Here is a 16,366-nt window from a genome sequence, read left to right on the forward strand (position 1 = left end):
CATCTTAATAGTGTCTCCCCTACTATAAAGAAAAATGGATGGAAGCAGACACGTATAAACAAACATGGATGCAAATATAAATGCTTAGAAGATGTCCCAGGAGGTGTACCGTATTCATCAAATGGTGTGCTTTCAGAGGCTTCCCTGCTCTGGCCTATTGCCATCCCTGGCACAGTGGGTTGGCCTGGCCTACAACACCCGATGTGTGTTCCACCCCTAGGAGTGGGCCTTATCCAGTTAGAAATTTGGCAGTTGTATGTATGTTAGTTGAGCCATTATTGCACCAGTAGGCATTGCTTGGCATGTGAATAATGTGCAGCATGTGGGTCCATGGTCGAGCAGAATAATAGGGAATCCATTTCTCCCAATAACATGCATAGCACCTTCTGGCACTATGAAAGCCATCCATCTAGTGGCATGGGCTTCTCAGCTAGTCTCAGCTCTGTCTCTCCTTCTCCTGCCCTCTTATCATGCAATGTCTTTAGCAATATGGCCTTACTGACCTTTTCTAGTTTACCATGGACATTAGTCTCAATAGCCTTGATTAATTTGAGGACCTCTAGGATCTCTGGCCAACAGTTCATTAAAGGGGATATACTGTAATATTTTCTTAACAGTTGTACAATTTTTTGAGCCTTTGTCTTTATTTTTATATGGGATTAGGTGATGTAGGCTTTTTCCAATCATTCCTGTGGGGATCAGTTGTGTCTTAGCGAAACAAAGCTCCCAAGAATCTTACAGCTATTGCTGGCATTTGTTTCTTCAGGTGTACTTGATATCTTTCATATGGATCTCACATCTGTAAAACACTCAGAGGTTAACAACATATATTAAATAAATTAGTGTGGTTAGGAGCACTAACTTCGTTAGTTCTTTACTATCTTTAGTTATCCATTTGGAGTCATTCCACATTCTAGAGATTTTACATGGATTCTCTTTGTATCTTTCTATCCTTGATACATTAGAAGGTGCTGGCTAAAGCTCCCTGACCCTACACCAGTTTAAGGAGACAGAGGGTCTCTCTCGTCCCTGTTGTACCTGTTAGTTCCGTGAATCAGGCAGGTCCTGGGTTTGACTCCTGGCTGTAGCCATATCCGCCGTCTCTATGTTGACCACATCTAGCTGCTGGGGGAGGCCCTGGTGGGAAAAAACACCACCACCTTAGTATAGCTTTTCTCAGGAGATAAATATACCTTATTTAATCTTTGGGGATCCGTTACCAGCCCTGGGACAGTTTTTATCCCCTGAATGCATTTTGTGATCTGTTCTTCAGGTTTGAAAGCCATGCAGAAACTCCTTAGTACCAAATACCAAATTTGGGTTTTTTTATCAAGTTTTTCCTTAGGAACTTGCACTTGACATAAATCTTGCCATATTTGTTTTTAAGTAACACAAATGGGCCTCTTTTTTGTCTTGTCTTTTTGTTTAACTTTGTAAAGAATTTATTTATTGATTTATTTATTATTTATTTTTCTTTAAAATTTATTTAATAACCATATAATTAGAAGAGGCATTTCATTACAACAGCATTGATATATTCAATAAAAATTTATAGAGCTAAGATGAATCTCTTTCAAAATTGGCTGTAACATTTTAGGTTTACAGTTATATTAATACAGTGATACAATATTGTACTCGATATAAACCCTTTAAGACATAAAATTAAATGAGGTTTTAACCTTTGAAAAAGATCTCCATTTCATTATTAAAATACACAGTTTCATACAGAAAAATTCATTTTTAGTACAATTGACACTAAGATGCACATGCGTTTCTAATCTCTATATATATGATTATTACTAGTCCTAGTCAGTTACTATCTGAGCTACTTGGCATCTATCTGAGCATGGATATAAAGTCATCAGGTAGATTTTAACGGAAATGTTTTTCACATCTACTAATTATTAAGGAGCAAATTTTTTATGCTTTGAAGAATTATTATTTTTATTTATTTATTATTTATTTATTTATTTATTTTTTACACCCAATTCTCATAGCCTCCCTCTGCCCACTAGAGATCTTATACTCTGATATCCCTGCTTGTCTGCTGCGTTGTCAGCACCCCCACCTATTCCCCACTACTTGCCCCTCTGGTGAATCTAGTCAGTCTATCTAGGGGTCTTTCTTTAGGAGGGTCAGCTGTTCCTCATCTAGTAGTAATCAGTTGTCAGTATTCCTTTAGATAAGATTGGGGTCTGCTGTTCATTGTCCCAGTTGTATGCTGGGTAACTATCTGGGAGTCCCTTTGGCCACCCTGGCCAACAACTCAAAAGAAGGTATCGCCTGTCTGGCATTGCTGCTTGTTGTGTAGCCTTTAGCTATACATATGGACTCTTAAGAAATTATATTGGCCCCTTTAATCTTTGGTTATACTTTCCTTTTGGGTGTTTAAGGCCATACAGTTGGTACAGATAAACTGATTTACTTTTACTCTTAGGGTCGTTTGAGGATCTGTTCCTCAGGGGTCACATGGACTTGGGAGGAGCCCCTGGCTCCTGTGTTTTACCAGTTCTGCCTATGTAAAGATAAGACAAAGGTCGTGCTCTACCATGGTTGACTTCACTTGGAAGCATGAAGGAAATGATTCCACTGTGTTGACCCTCCTCTTTGTAGACTGGACGCTGGTTCAAGTCTATCTGGTGGGGTCTCTTCCACCTCCTGATCAAGAGGACAGGTGGCCCACCACCATTATAGAACATTTTGAGAGATACCTATAGTCCCCTGGAACTACTCGACCTAGGAGGGAAGGGAGCAAAAAGTGTCCTTTATGTCCTTCTGACCAAATTATTATAGATCTCAAAGTACATCTGTTAAACATGCAAGAAGGTTAGTTCCACCAGTCTGGTATTTTTAGTTATAGTGTGTCATATAGATAAATCTTGGGTAAAGACCATTTGTTCTCAGATAAACCTTACCTAGACATATATTTCTTTATCTGCTATGCATAATTTGTCAGTAGGTTGTAGGAGTAATATGGTTCCCTCTGGTTTTCAAAACTAGATAGGCATTGTTTATCTCTTGCATTGTCTCACCCCTCCATCATGGATTTCTCACCTATGGTGCCCCCATTTCCCCCTTTTCTCCCTTTCTAATACCCTTCTCCTATGGTCCTACCTCTCATGAGCTCCTACTTTCCATTTATACCCTATGTTCCATTTACACCCTTCCCTCCCCCTCCTTTAAACTAACCCAATTTTTAACCATATTTCCCTTATTAAGGCCTATTTCCTACTGTTCTTCTCTTTCAGGTTCTTTCTTTTCCTTTACCTCCTGTTTCCTTTCCATTATCCTAGTTATTGTAGTTATATCTGGTTGCATACTTATTTATTGGAGTCTGGTTCTAGGATCCAGACATGAGGGAGAACATATGTTGATTTTTTTTCTGAGTCTGTGTTACTTCACTTAGAATAAAAGTTTCTAGTTCCATCCATTTACCAGCAAATTTCATGATTTCATCTTTCTTTACTGCTGAATAAAACACCATCACATAAATGAACCACATTTTCATTATCCACTCATCAACTGAGGGACACTTAGGTTGCTTCCATCTCTTAGCTATTGTGAAAAGAGCAGCAACAAACATGGATGTACAAGTGTCTCTGAGATAGGATGAGTTCTTTGGGTATATGCCAAGGAGTGGTATAACTGGGTCAAATGGTAGGTTCATTTGTAGTTTTTAAAGAGTTCTCCACACAGCTTTCCATAGGGGTTGAATCAGTTTGCAGCCCCACCAGCAGTGGATGAGTGTTCCCCTTTCCCCACATCCTCTCCAACATTTGGTATCATTTGTTCTCTTGATCTCAGTCAGTCTGACTGGGGTAAGATGAAATCTTAAAGTGGTTTTGGTTTGCATTTCCCTAATAATTAGTGATGTCGAACATCTTTTAAGATGTTTCATAGCATCTTTACTTCTTCTTTTGAGAACTCTCTGTTCACGTCCTTAGCCCATCTATTAATTGGGTTGCTTCTTGTCTTGGTTCTTTGTTTTTTGAGTTTGTTATTTATTCTGGTTATTAATCCTCTGTCGGATGTGTCACTGATGAAGATTTTCTCCCATTCTGTGGGTTTTCTGTTTGCTTTACTTGGTTGTCTCCTTTGATGTGCAGAAGCTTTTTAGTTTAATGAGGAGTCATTTGTTTATTCTTGCCATTGTTTCCCGAGCAATTGATGTTCAGTTTAGAAAATCCTTTCCTACACCTATGTCTTGTACGTTTTCCAAATGTTTTCCTCTAATAGTTTCAGAATTTCAGGCTTTACATTGAAGTTTTTGACCCATTTGGAATTGACTTTTGTGCAGGTGAAAGATAGGGGTTTACTTTCATTCTTCTACAAGTGGAGATCCAATTTTGCCAGCACCATTTGCTGAACATGCTGAGTTTCCTTCAGTTAATGTTCTTGCTCCTTTGTCAAATATCGGGTGGCTGAAATTGCATTTACTCATATGTGAGTCTTCAATTTTGTTCCATTGCTCTATGGGTCTATTTTTGTTCCAGTACCATGTTGATTTTATGACTATAGCTCTGTAATACAGCTTGAAATCTGGTATAGTAATCCCACCCAGCGTTGATCTTAGTGCTCAGGTAGTTTTGGCTATCTAAGGTTTTTTGTGCTTCCATTGACTCTTAGGATAGTTTTTTCAATTCTGTGAAAAATGTCATTGGGATTTTGATTGGCATTGCATTGAATCTATATATGACTTTTGGTAGGGTGGTCATTTTAACAATATTAATTCTTCTAATTCAGGAGCATGGGTGGTCCTTCCATCTTCTGATGTCTTCCTCAATTTCTTTCTTTAAAGATTTAAATTTTTCATTGTAAAGCTCTTTAATATATTGCAGCTATTGTGAGTGGGAGTGTTTCCATTTGCTCTTTCTGTGATTGCTTGTTACTGGTATATAGAAAGGCTATAGAATTTGTAGTTTAATTTTGCAACCTGCCACTTTACCAAACTTATTAATAACTTCTAGTTTTCAGGTGGAATTTTTGGAGGCCCTTAGATATAATATCATATCATCTGCAAAAAGGGATAATTTGATCTCAACTTTTCTAATTATTACTCATGTAATTTCCTTCTCTTGTCTTATTGCTCTTGCAAGAGTTTCACATACTATGTTAAAGAGAAGTGGGGATAGTAGACAGCCTTGTCTGGTTCCTGATTTCAATGGGAATGCTTCCAGTTTTTCTCCAGTTAGAATGATGTTGGCTGTGGGTTTGCTATATATTGCTTTAATTATGTTGAGGTATGTTCCTTCCAGTCCAGTTCCCTCTAGGACTTTGAAAATAAATTCATTTTGAAAAAAATAAGAATTTTGTCAAAGGCCTTCTCTCCATCTATTGAGATGACCTTGTGGCTCTTGTCTTTGAGCCCATTTATATGTGTTATGATTTTTATTGACTTATGTATATTGAACCATCCCTGCATCTCTTGGATAAAGCTGACTTGATTATGGTTGATGATCTTTTTGATGTGTGTCTGTATGTGGTTTTCAAGTATCTTGTTGAGAATTTTTGCATCCATGTTCATTATGGATATGGGACTATAGTTTTCTGTTTTGGTTGTACCTTTAGCTGACTTTGGTATTAGAGTGATGGTGGCTTCATAGAAGGAATTTGGAAGTTCTACCTGCATTTCTATTTTTTGAATAAATTAAGAATATAGGATTTTGCTGTAAATCCATCTGGTCCTGGGCTTCATTTAGTCGGGAGGTTTTGTATTGCTGTTTCCATTTCCTTTTGTGTTATATGTCTGTTTAAGCTCTTAATCTCTTCTTGGTTTAGTTTTCGTGGTTCCCATGCCTTTAAATATCCATCCATTTCATTTAAATTTTCAAATTTAGTAGCATATAGATTTTTAATGTATTCCCTTATAATATTCTGTATTTTTCTGGTATCTGTTGCAATGTTTCCCTTTCACATCTGATTTTGTTAATTTGGAGGTGTTTCTTTCTTTTGGTTAGCTGGGCTAGTGGTCTGTCAATCTTGTTTATCTTTTCAAAGAACCTGCTCTTGTTTTGTTTTGATTATTTATATTGCTTTGTTTCAATTTTATTAATTTCTTCCCTGATTTTTGTTATTTCTTCTTGTCTGCTGGGTTTGGGTTTCATTTGCTGTTGCTTTTCAAGTGTGTTGAGGTGAAATGCTAAGCCATTTATTTGTGTTCTTTCTTGTTTTTTGATGTAGGCACTTAGAGCTATAAACTTCCTTCTAAGGATTTCTTTCAGTGTGTCCCAGAGGTTTTGTCATGTTATATTGTCATTTTCATTTAATTACAGGAATAATTTTATTTCTTTCTTCATTTCTCTTTTGACCCATTCATCATTCAGGAGGGTGTTGTTTAATTTCCATGTCCTCATATGGTGATTAGGGTTTCTTTGGGTGTTGACTGTAAGCTTTATTCATTGTGGTCTGGTAGAATGCATGGAATTATTTCAATCTTTTTGTTTTTGTTGAGGTTTGTTTTGTGTCCCAGCATATGGTCGATTTTGGAGAAGGTTCCATGGAGTGCTGAGTAGAAAGCATGTCCTTTGGTGCTTAGTTGGAATACTCGGTAGATGTTTTTTAGTCCATTTGATATATGGTATTGTTTAGTTCAGATGTCTCTCTGTTAACTCTCTGTCCTGTTGACCTATCTAATGGAGACGGTGGGGAATTGAAGTCACCTACTATTAATGAGTTGGGGTTTAATCTGGGTCTTAAATCCTGTGTTATTGTTTTATGAAGTTGGGTGCACCAATGTTTGGTGAATATATGTTCATGATTGTAGTATCTTCTTGATTCACAGTTCCTTTGATCAGAAAGAAGTGTCCCTCTTTGTCTCTTCTGATTAGTTTTAAAGTGTATTTTGTCAGATATTAGAGTTGCTACGCCTGCTTTTTTCTTAGTGCCATTTGCTTGGTATATTTTTTTCCATCCTTTCACTATGAGAAAGTGCCTGTCTTTGAAAGTGAGATGAGTTTCTTACAGACAACAAAATCATGGCTTTGTTTTTTAATCCATTCACATTGTCTGTGTCTTTTGTCTGGGGAGTTCAGTCCTTTAATTTTTAAAGTTATTAATGAAAGATACGTATCGAATCCTGTCATTTTCATTTCTGTTTATGTTCTTGATATAGCTGTACTTTTCCACAGTTATACATTCAATGGAATTCTTTCCACAGTCCCTTGGGTATAGTCATTCCTTTCTTCAGCTCTTTGTATTGCTTCCAGAACTCTCTGAAGGCCTGGTATGTGGACATGAATTCCTTCAGCCTATTTATGTCATGGAAGATTTTTCTTTCCCTTTTGACTATAATAAACATTTTAGCTAGGTATAGTAATCTGGGTTGGCATCTGTGGTCATTTAAACCTGGGAATATTTTGATCCAGGCTCTTCTAGCTCATGGTTTGCACTGAAAAGTCGACTGCATTCCTAATGGGTTTTCCTTTATATGTGACTTGTTTCTCTTTTGCAGCTTTCAGTATCGTCTCTGTTTTTTACGTGTAGTGTTTTTACTATGATGTGCCATGGAGAATTTATTTTCTGGTACTGTCTGTTTAGTGTTGTATATGCTTCTTGTATTTGTTTGAGCATGTCTTTCTTTAAGTTAGGGAAAATTTTTTCCACGATTCTGTTGAAGATCTGGTCCATGCCATTATCTTGGGGTACTTCTCCTTCCTTTATGCCTATGATTCATAATTTTGGTCTTTTTATGGTGTCACACAATTCGAACGTATTCCATTCTTGTGATTTCTTAAATTTTTCATAATTTGCTTGAATGGTCTTGTTCGTCCTCTTTATCTTCCAGTCTTGATACACTGTTTTCCATTTCACTCATCCTATTGGTGAGGTTTTCTCCTGTCCTTTCTAATTGGCTTAACTGCCTGTTTCACTTCCTTCTTCATTTCAGCCTGAGTATTCAATATTTCTAACTCTTTTCTGAATTCATTCAGAAGTTTGTCCCTTTCTTCCTTCAGTTCTTTGGTTTCTTTGTGTGTTCTTTAAATTTACTGAATTCTTTTATTATGTTTATAATTGTTTTTTTTTTTTTGAGTTTCCTTTCCTGCATTTTTTCTAGGGGGTTTTCATTGTACTCCTCTAGAAGACTATTGGTATTTGGTGGGGATATGTTATTTTGGTTTTCATGTTATTATTTTTTTCCTCTGTGTTTTTGACATATGGATTTCTTTTGTAGTTTCTGATTCTTGTGTGGGACTCAGGCCTTCAAGTTTAGGTCTGCTTCTTTTTGTGAACTTTATGTGTCTTTGTGGTTTACTTTTTTGGCATCAAAAGCTGGTTCCTCTAAGCTTCCGGTTTGCTCTTTTGATATTATATTGGAGTGGCCAGATTACTTTTGTCTTTAGGAGTTCCCACAGAGGCCCAATTCAGATGAGGGTCAGATGTTTTCAGGCTTTCTCCTATGGTCTGGATCCCTTCAGGAATGATTTTGGCCTCAGGAATTTGGGGGTTTGACTGGCCTGGGAGCCTGGCCCAGGAAAGATGCTGGTCTAGGGAAGCTGGTGGTTATGCCACTCAGAGCAACAAAGGCAGATGGGACCGGAAGAGGCCCCAAGGACTCCTGGGGACTGCACCGAGGAGCTGGGTTGGTCTGGATGCAAAGGATCAAGAAGAGGAAAGGTCAGCCCCTGCATCCCAGAAAGAAGCTGGTGGTGGTTCAGGCCCAGTTAAGCAGAGGGAGGTGAGGGCAGGGCCAGGCCCAGAAGATGTGCTCCTGCAGCCAGAGAAGGCACTACGTTGGTCTGGATGAAAAGAATCAGAAAACAGTATTGGTTCCCCAGGTGTCTAGGGCACCAAGACAAGGAATGGCATAGGATCCAAACTAGGAGAGTCCCGCGGGGGAGATGGGAGCGTTAAAGAGGCTGGGGGTATCAAGGCATGGAGGGCACGATCGACTTAACCTGGTGAGAGGCCTGCGGGTAGGAGAGAGGCCTGCAGTGGGCTCTTCAGGCCCAGTGATGCAGAGGGAGGTGTGTGGGGCGGGAGTTCCAGGCCCCTACGAGGTGCTTCTGGGCCCCAGAGAAGGCACTATGTTGGTCTGGATGAAAAGGATCAGGAAGCAATATTCGTTCCCAGGATGTCTTGGGCTCCAAGACAAGGAATGAGACAGAACCCAAACTTGGAGAGACTAGTGGGGGAGATGGGAGGGTGAATGAAGCTGGGGGAGTCAAGGCGGAGGGCATGAGGGACTTATCCCGGGAGGCCAGCAGGTCTATTATATTTTTTTATGTGTATGCATGTATTGCTTGCCTCTAAATAAGTGCTCCTGTGTTGTGCAATGTCCGTGGATGTCAGAAGAGGCTGTCGGATCCCCTGGACTGGTGTTACAGACAGTTATTAGCTGCCCTGTGGGTGCCAGACTCAAACCCAGGTCTTCTGCAAGAAAAACAAGTGTTCTTAACCACTGAGCCATCTCTTCAGTCCAGTTGTCTTGTGCTTTCTATATCTGTTGTAGGTTGTTGTTGTTCTATTATTCTGTATGCTTGTTTGAGTCACTTAGATCTGCCAAAGCCTTCCTCACTTTACAAAGATCCTGTCCCAAAAAGGGACGTAACAAAATCATTAAAGCTTCATACTATTTCTGAGGTCCTAGTTGAATTAAGCTTTCCTTTGTATCTCTGGTGAACACAGCCTTATTGGGCCCAGTGAACTGGGAATCATATATTGCCTTTCTTATACCTAGCTCTCTCAGTAATACCTGTCCTTCTTCTATGGTTCTCCAAAGAACCAGAATTATGGACGTCTCCATTGGTGATGACTATGTATCCTTGATGTCTTGCACAAACCATTCCATTAGGGACTGCTCCCCCCTGTATTGGCCTAGGTTAAACAGTCTATGTCCCAAGGATGGATGGGTGGATATATAACTCAGTTGCAATGCTTCTGAAGGTCTTAAACTGACATTATTTGCTTCCATGTCCCATACACTCATGGCCACATGGTGTGGGGGCCTTTAGGTGCTTGTTAGAAAGTCTTTCCTAGTACCAACAGCTCCAGTGTTGATTATTTTCTCCTACCTATAGTATTGTTAACTTTTATCTCTTTTTGTTTCAAAAGTTGAACCTGAGGAATAGCTTTAGTTACTTTTATTTCTAGGTCGTTTCTCTTCTCATTTCTATCTGTCGTTTTTCCTGGGTCCTTTGACTCCTGGTCCCCTAACCTTAAAAAAGTTAAAATCTCCCTTTTTTTTTCCTCTCTCTCAAGTTCTGAGGCTGTGACTGAATTTTCCAGGAACTCCTTAGCCTTTTCAGCCTCCACTGTGGCTATTGCCTTTGCAGTGGACAAACCTTTTATTATGAATAGAAGTGGCCAGGCCACCTCTATGGATTCCTTTTTTGCATCCAAAGTTTTCCTATGCTATCCACAATCCTTAAAGAATTCTATGACACATGTGGCAGTGGCCCCCATTTCTCAAGCAACTGAGCTATTTTCCAACATCTATAGGGTGGCTGCAACCCGGGGATTTCCCCCTTTCAGTCTATCCATGTCTGCGTAGCCAGTGTCATGTTAGTTACAAATTCTGTTATCGACTGAAAACTCATGTGACCACTGCTCACCCCATTGAGTGTATAGGGGTTGGCCACACTCTCCCCTGTGTTCCTGCCAGCTTCTCTTGCATCAGTCATGTTACCTAACAGGGCCCCTTACAGTACCCATCTCCACCCTCTGGATTTGGTATGCTGAACCTGATTCCCTTTTTATTGGCCCATCTGATGCTGCTGGAACTGAGGTGCTTTCCAAGACACATAACCCCATTTTTTCCCTGAACTGCTGAGGTTTGTCTATACAGTCACACTATGCCAATTATTTCACCAAATTTCCCTCCCTGTCCTCGGGAGACCTGCACCACATGTGGACGCCCCCTGAGTGCCCAAGGTTAACAAAACTGACAGAATACCTTCTATTTGGGTTTCGCATTGTTTATCACTTCCAGGAGGGGTGACTTACAAGATGCCATGGCCTACTTTTTAACATTTTGACTAAGCGTTGAGATCCGCACCAACAACACTGCTCGGTCTGCACACCTTCTCCCCTGTATTTTGTAGCTCCATTCTAAGCCCCCAAATGGCAACTGCTCCTCCCCTTTTTCCCAGTGCACTCAGCGTTTCTCAGCTTCTTTCAATGTCAGCCTCAATACCTAACCCCATTTAGTTCTAGCTTCTTGGAGGATGCCTACCCAACAGCCCCTCCCCTATCCATGATGGAGTGAATATTCAGGGACCCAATCATGTACAGGTCTTATGCATGTAATCCAAGTTACGTTCAGTTCATGAGTGAGCTAGTCATCCTTGGTCAAATAGTCAGTTTGACACCCTCCCCATCACCTGACGCTTATATTCTTTCTCTTTTGCTGTGTTCCTTGATCCTTGGGTGAGGTGATAAAGACTTCTCATTTAGGGCTGAGCACTCAACAGTTGCTTATTCTCTGTACTTTAACCAGTTGCATGTCTTTGCATTAACTGTAGCCACTGCAGGAAGAAGCTTCTTTCATGAAAACTGAGAGTAGTACTAATATCACAAGATGATTTGGTGTAGGAACAAAGAATTCACATGCTGGTTGACTTCCAATGATGATCTCTTACCTAAAATATTCTTTAAAAGTAACATCTCAACCTCAAATTTTAGAGACAATGAATTGAGAATTCTATTGTAGTCTTGAGGACCACCAAGCAGCAAAATATGGAAATGCATCTAATATTAATTGAAGTCTTAAGTTGATGAATAGATACTCAAGCAAGAATAACCTGTACTGTCACCAATAAAATATTTTAACTATGTCATGAGAGTTAAAGTTTTAAGGATGTAATCCTTAGTATAGACAGGTAGACCAATTTATCTAGGATATTGTTGAAGGAAATAGACACTTCATATAGATCCCAAGTACTGAATTTCTAAAAATTATTTTCCAGTGGGAGAACTTTCACTTAAATTATTATATAAATAAGAATTTTCCAAGGAAATATCTGAAAAACAATTTCAATATGTAATATTTTATTTAAAATTTTATGACTATACTATAATTGTGCAAAATAATTAAATTAAAACACTGCCATTCATCTGTGATGAGCATAGATCACATTATATCCCCATTGCCTTCTTTTATCCATCTCTCTATTTGGAAGTAATTTTCCTCTTCTAAAATAGTCTCTGTTCTATTTTTCTGTATTTTTTGTGAATCTAGATTCAACACATGAGGGAAAAGTGCAATATATGTCTTTTTGAATTTGGCTTATTTTGTTTAACATGATGGGGTCCAGTTCTGTACATTTACCTGAAAAGCACATAATAATGTTCTCTATGATGGAATCATGCCCTACTGTGTATTTATCCCACATTTTTTGAGAAAGGGTCTCTATGAAGCCCCAACTGGCCTGGAACTTGCTATGTAAATCAGGATGTCCTCAGTCTTACAGAAATCTTCCTGCCTCTGCCTCCAAAGGTGTGCAAACTACACTTCTACCAGTTTTATCACTTTCATCTAATAAAAACACAGGTAGGAGGCAGGAGAGATGCTTCAGTGGTTAAGAGCATTGCTGTTCTTGCAGAAAACCTGGATTCAAATCCCAGCACCCACATGGCAGCTAATGACCATCTGTTAACTCTGGTTTCAGGGATCTACATCCTCTTCTGTCTTCTGCTGGCACCACATCACATGGGTGCACTTATATACATGCAGACATGAGACTAATACATATAAAAGTAATTTAAAAATTATTGAGCTTTTGTAGTTTTATACAACAGGTACTTATCAAATTTAAGCCCCTTTCCCCATCCATGCCCCCTCATCCCTCCAGCAGACCTCATGTATTCTACCACACATGTTAAATCCTATCTAGTCAAACATTTGTACCCAGATGTCCTTTAGTGTAAAGTTGTCCAACATAATCTAGTCAGCCCATCTAGAGATCAAACACAAGGCATAATCTGTCTCATCCAGCATCAATCATCTCCAATAGTTCTCAGTTTAGGGCTGACCCACCACACATGTTCTCCTCCCTCTGGGTCTTGTGCTAATATTGCAGAATTCCAGTGGACTGAAAGCCTGTTTTCTTGTGTTCATGAACCAGCCTTGGCTCTTAAAATCTTTCAGCCCCCTCTTCTGCAATGGTCCCTGTGAGGTGGGTGAGTGAGGTTCAGTAAAGAGGCCTATCCAAGGATGTACACTCTGCAGTCTCTTATTCTTTAAAACTTGGCCAATTGGAGTTTTCCGTGTGCATTGCACTTTGTTGTACAAGGAAGGTTTACTGGTGAGAGTTGAAGAATGTGTTAGTTTTCTTTCTACCCCTTGTTCCACTGTGTTCCATGAGCCTTAGGTGTAGAGGTTTGAAAAAAATAAATTAAAAAAAAAAAGAATCATTAAAAATAAAATCAGGGAATAGTTCAAACATTCAATAAATCAAATAAAATCAGTAGTTGAAATGTAAATTCAATCCAATAGCTTCATATCATGTCCCTTCGCCATTTATAATTTTTATTTGAAATAACAACCACCTTACTCTACTGTAAGCATTAAAGTAGTGTAACGTGGGAAATATAGAGACTTGGAATTCACAACACTCAGAATTTAGTCAACATAAGGCACAGTGCATAATATATCATTTATCTTAATAAAGATGGTTAATGAAATCTTCAGAGATTTTCTTTTAAGGAAGAATTTATTAAAGCTTTCTTTGAGGGGGAGGAAAGATAAAAACCAGGGAGGAGGTGCATAACAATAGTCTTACAGGCTTCTGTTACCTTGATCATATAAATTACAGCAATGGTGACTGAATGCACAAGACCCATGCAAACTCAATCAGATAAAAACAAAAACAAATGAATGAACGAACAAACGAACAAAACAGTAAGAACTAGGGAAACAGGAAGCAAGTTCCAATATTAGCTGAAGAACTACTACTCGGAGCTGATCACTGCTAGGTGAGAAAGTGTTGATATTTAAGGGAGAGACTAGATAGCCTTACTAGACCCCAGTAGATGAACTTATACTGAGGGAGTCTTGGTACACTCACTTGATTTGATAGGCCTAAACATATATGACAGAATGTATGACATCTGGTAGGGAGGCTATAGTGGTGTGGATGGGGGAAGGGTAAAAAGACGATTAAGATTATATGAAATGCCACCAGGCAAGTAGTCCCAGCACTTGGGAAGCAGAGGCCAGCAAATCTCTGTGAGATCAAGGCCAGCCTGGTCTACATAGCAAGTTCCAGGCCTGCTGGGGCTACACAGATACCCTGTTTCAAAAAGACCAGAAAAAAAACAAGATTATATGAAATGCACAAAGATTCAGTAAAACTATGCATTTAATAAAGATTAAAAATTTAAAAATAATTTATATATCATTCTATAGCAAATTTCATGAAGCAAAGATGCAGAGAAGCATTGAGCTAATGGATACCAGAGGATATTTCTGTCTACCACTGTCACCTAAGTTCTCTTAGGGTCCCTCACTCCTGACTGTATTAAACAAACCACATTACACATCTTTATCTGAGTTTTTCATAGTTTATATCCAAGGTAGGGGGAATAGAGTAACTTACAAAGGTGACCACCCAGCGCCCAGTTCCGCTCTGTGGCTCAGCAGCCCGCCATTCCAGATCACTTCCGCACCCCACCCACAGTCTCCATTATCTTTCACCCATGCCTCAGTAAATGCTCCCTCTCGTGTCCACACAGGTGAGACACTGGGCCCATTTTTTCCACTCCACTGCTTCTGTCCAAGATGACCCCAACTCACCTCCCTCCAGGTAACTCTCCTCAGCCAATTCTCCACAGCACACCCTGCCCCTCAGAGTAAAAAGTACCCCTCATGATACAACCACTCATTGTCCATTTAAACCAGAAGGAAATGAATTATCTCAAAGTCCTACTGAAAAATACATACACAATTAATATATAAATGCGGTGCATGTGTAACCTAAAAGCTGTATAACAAAAACACAGTGCCAGGCAGTAGAAATCTCCCTCCAGCTGTTCGTCAGGGTATTCCAAGGTATTTTTAAAATAACACAGGCTACTGCCAGCTTCCTTTGCCACTTCCCAGAACTTGAAGGTAAGAGTCTACTGCTGAAGACAGGCTACAATTCAGACACTGAATTTGGAGCATTTGAACTAGAAGAGATCAGGAAACCTCCTTCCTGAAGACATGCTCTCATGGTCTCTGAGGATACTGTATAAGACGCCAAAGGAGAAAACCAATTAATGCTCCTACCCAGCTGTGAAGCCTAAGAAATAACAATGACTGGCCCAGAAAACTATAGCTCTTGGTGCAGTAATAGTATGTCTATCTTGGGGTTAAGAACAGCTGTCTAATTGAGGTTAAGGTCCATTCATTTGTGATACTGTAAACAAAGACAAATACACACAGGTGGAAATTCAACAGATCCTAGGTAAAAAAAAATACTTAAAAATATTTTATTTTTATTTTATATGTGTGAGTATACTGTCTACATGTATGTAAGTACACTGGGGTCATCCAATGCAGGTTGAGACCAGAAAAGGTTGTCAGACCCCTAGAAATGGAGTTATAGATGGCTGTTAGCCATCATATGGGTACTGAGAATTGAACATGAGTCCTCTGCAAGAACAGCCAGTGCTCTTAACTGCTGAGCTATCTCTCCAGCCCCCTACATTTGCCACATCCCCAGAGCAACATAATTTCCTACTTTTTTCTGAATTTGGATCCTTATATTTATATACATTGTGCCTTTCACACCTCATCAATGAAGATTCTTTTTGCAACAGATGGGGAGAATTACAGAGTTCTAGAACAGGTCTAATGCAGAGAATAAGTGATTGTGAGATGTTTAACACCAAGTGACACATCTTCACACCAACCTCTATACTTAGAATGAATCCATTTCTTAACTCTCACCAGAGATGTTTCCTTATGCAGAAAATGGTGATTAACATAGATACTCATCATTTGGTCAATGTGCAGAGAACAAGAGGCCACTAAGTGAATAGAAAATCTATTTCAAATCTATCCTAAGGCAAAGAAGGTAGAAAAAAATGTAAGAGTCAGGGGGTATGGATGACAACAAGAAAATTGAGCCATTCAGACAGCCGGTCAGATACTCACATGAACTCAAAGCAACGACCACAGCATGCAAAAGTCATATTCAAGCCCAAACCAGTCAAATCAAATATAGTCATGGGGAAATGGATAAGAAATCCCAACACAACTTAAGGAAGTTTTGGCAATTGATGCCCACTAGAAGGGTGAGAGACAGTGTCTTTCAAGCTCCAGACTCCTGATGAATCAATGGATAGATTACACTGAAGGATATTTGGTACACACACAAATAAGTCTCTGTAGGTGGAATTATAGATAGATAGATAGATAGATAGATAGATAGATAGATAGATAGAT

This window comes from Nannospalax galili, unplaced genomic scaffold (genome assembly GCF_000622305.1).
Source record: "Nannospalax galili isolate Female #2095 unplaced genomic scaffold, S.galili_v1.0 scaffold79, whole genome shotgun sequence".
In the NCBI taxonomy this organism is placed as follows: Eukaryota; Metazoa; Chordata; class Mammalia; order Rodentia; family Spalacidae; genus Nannospalax; species Nannospalax galili.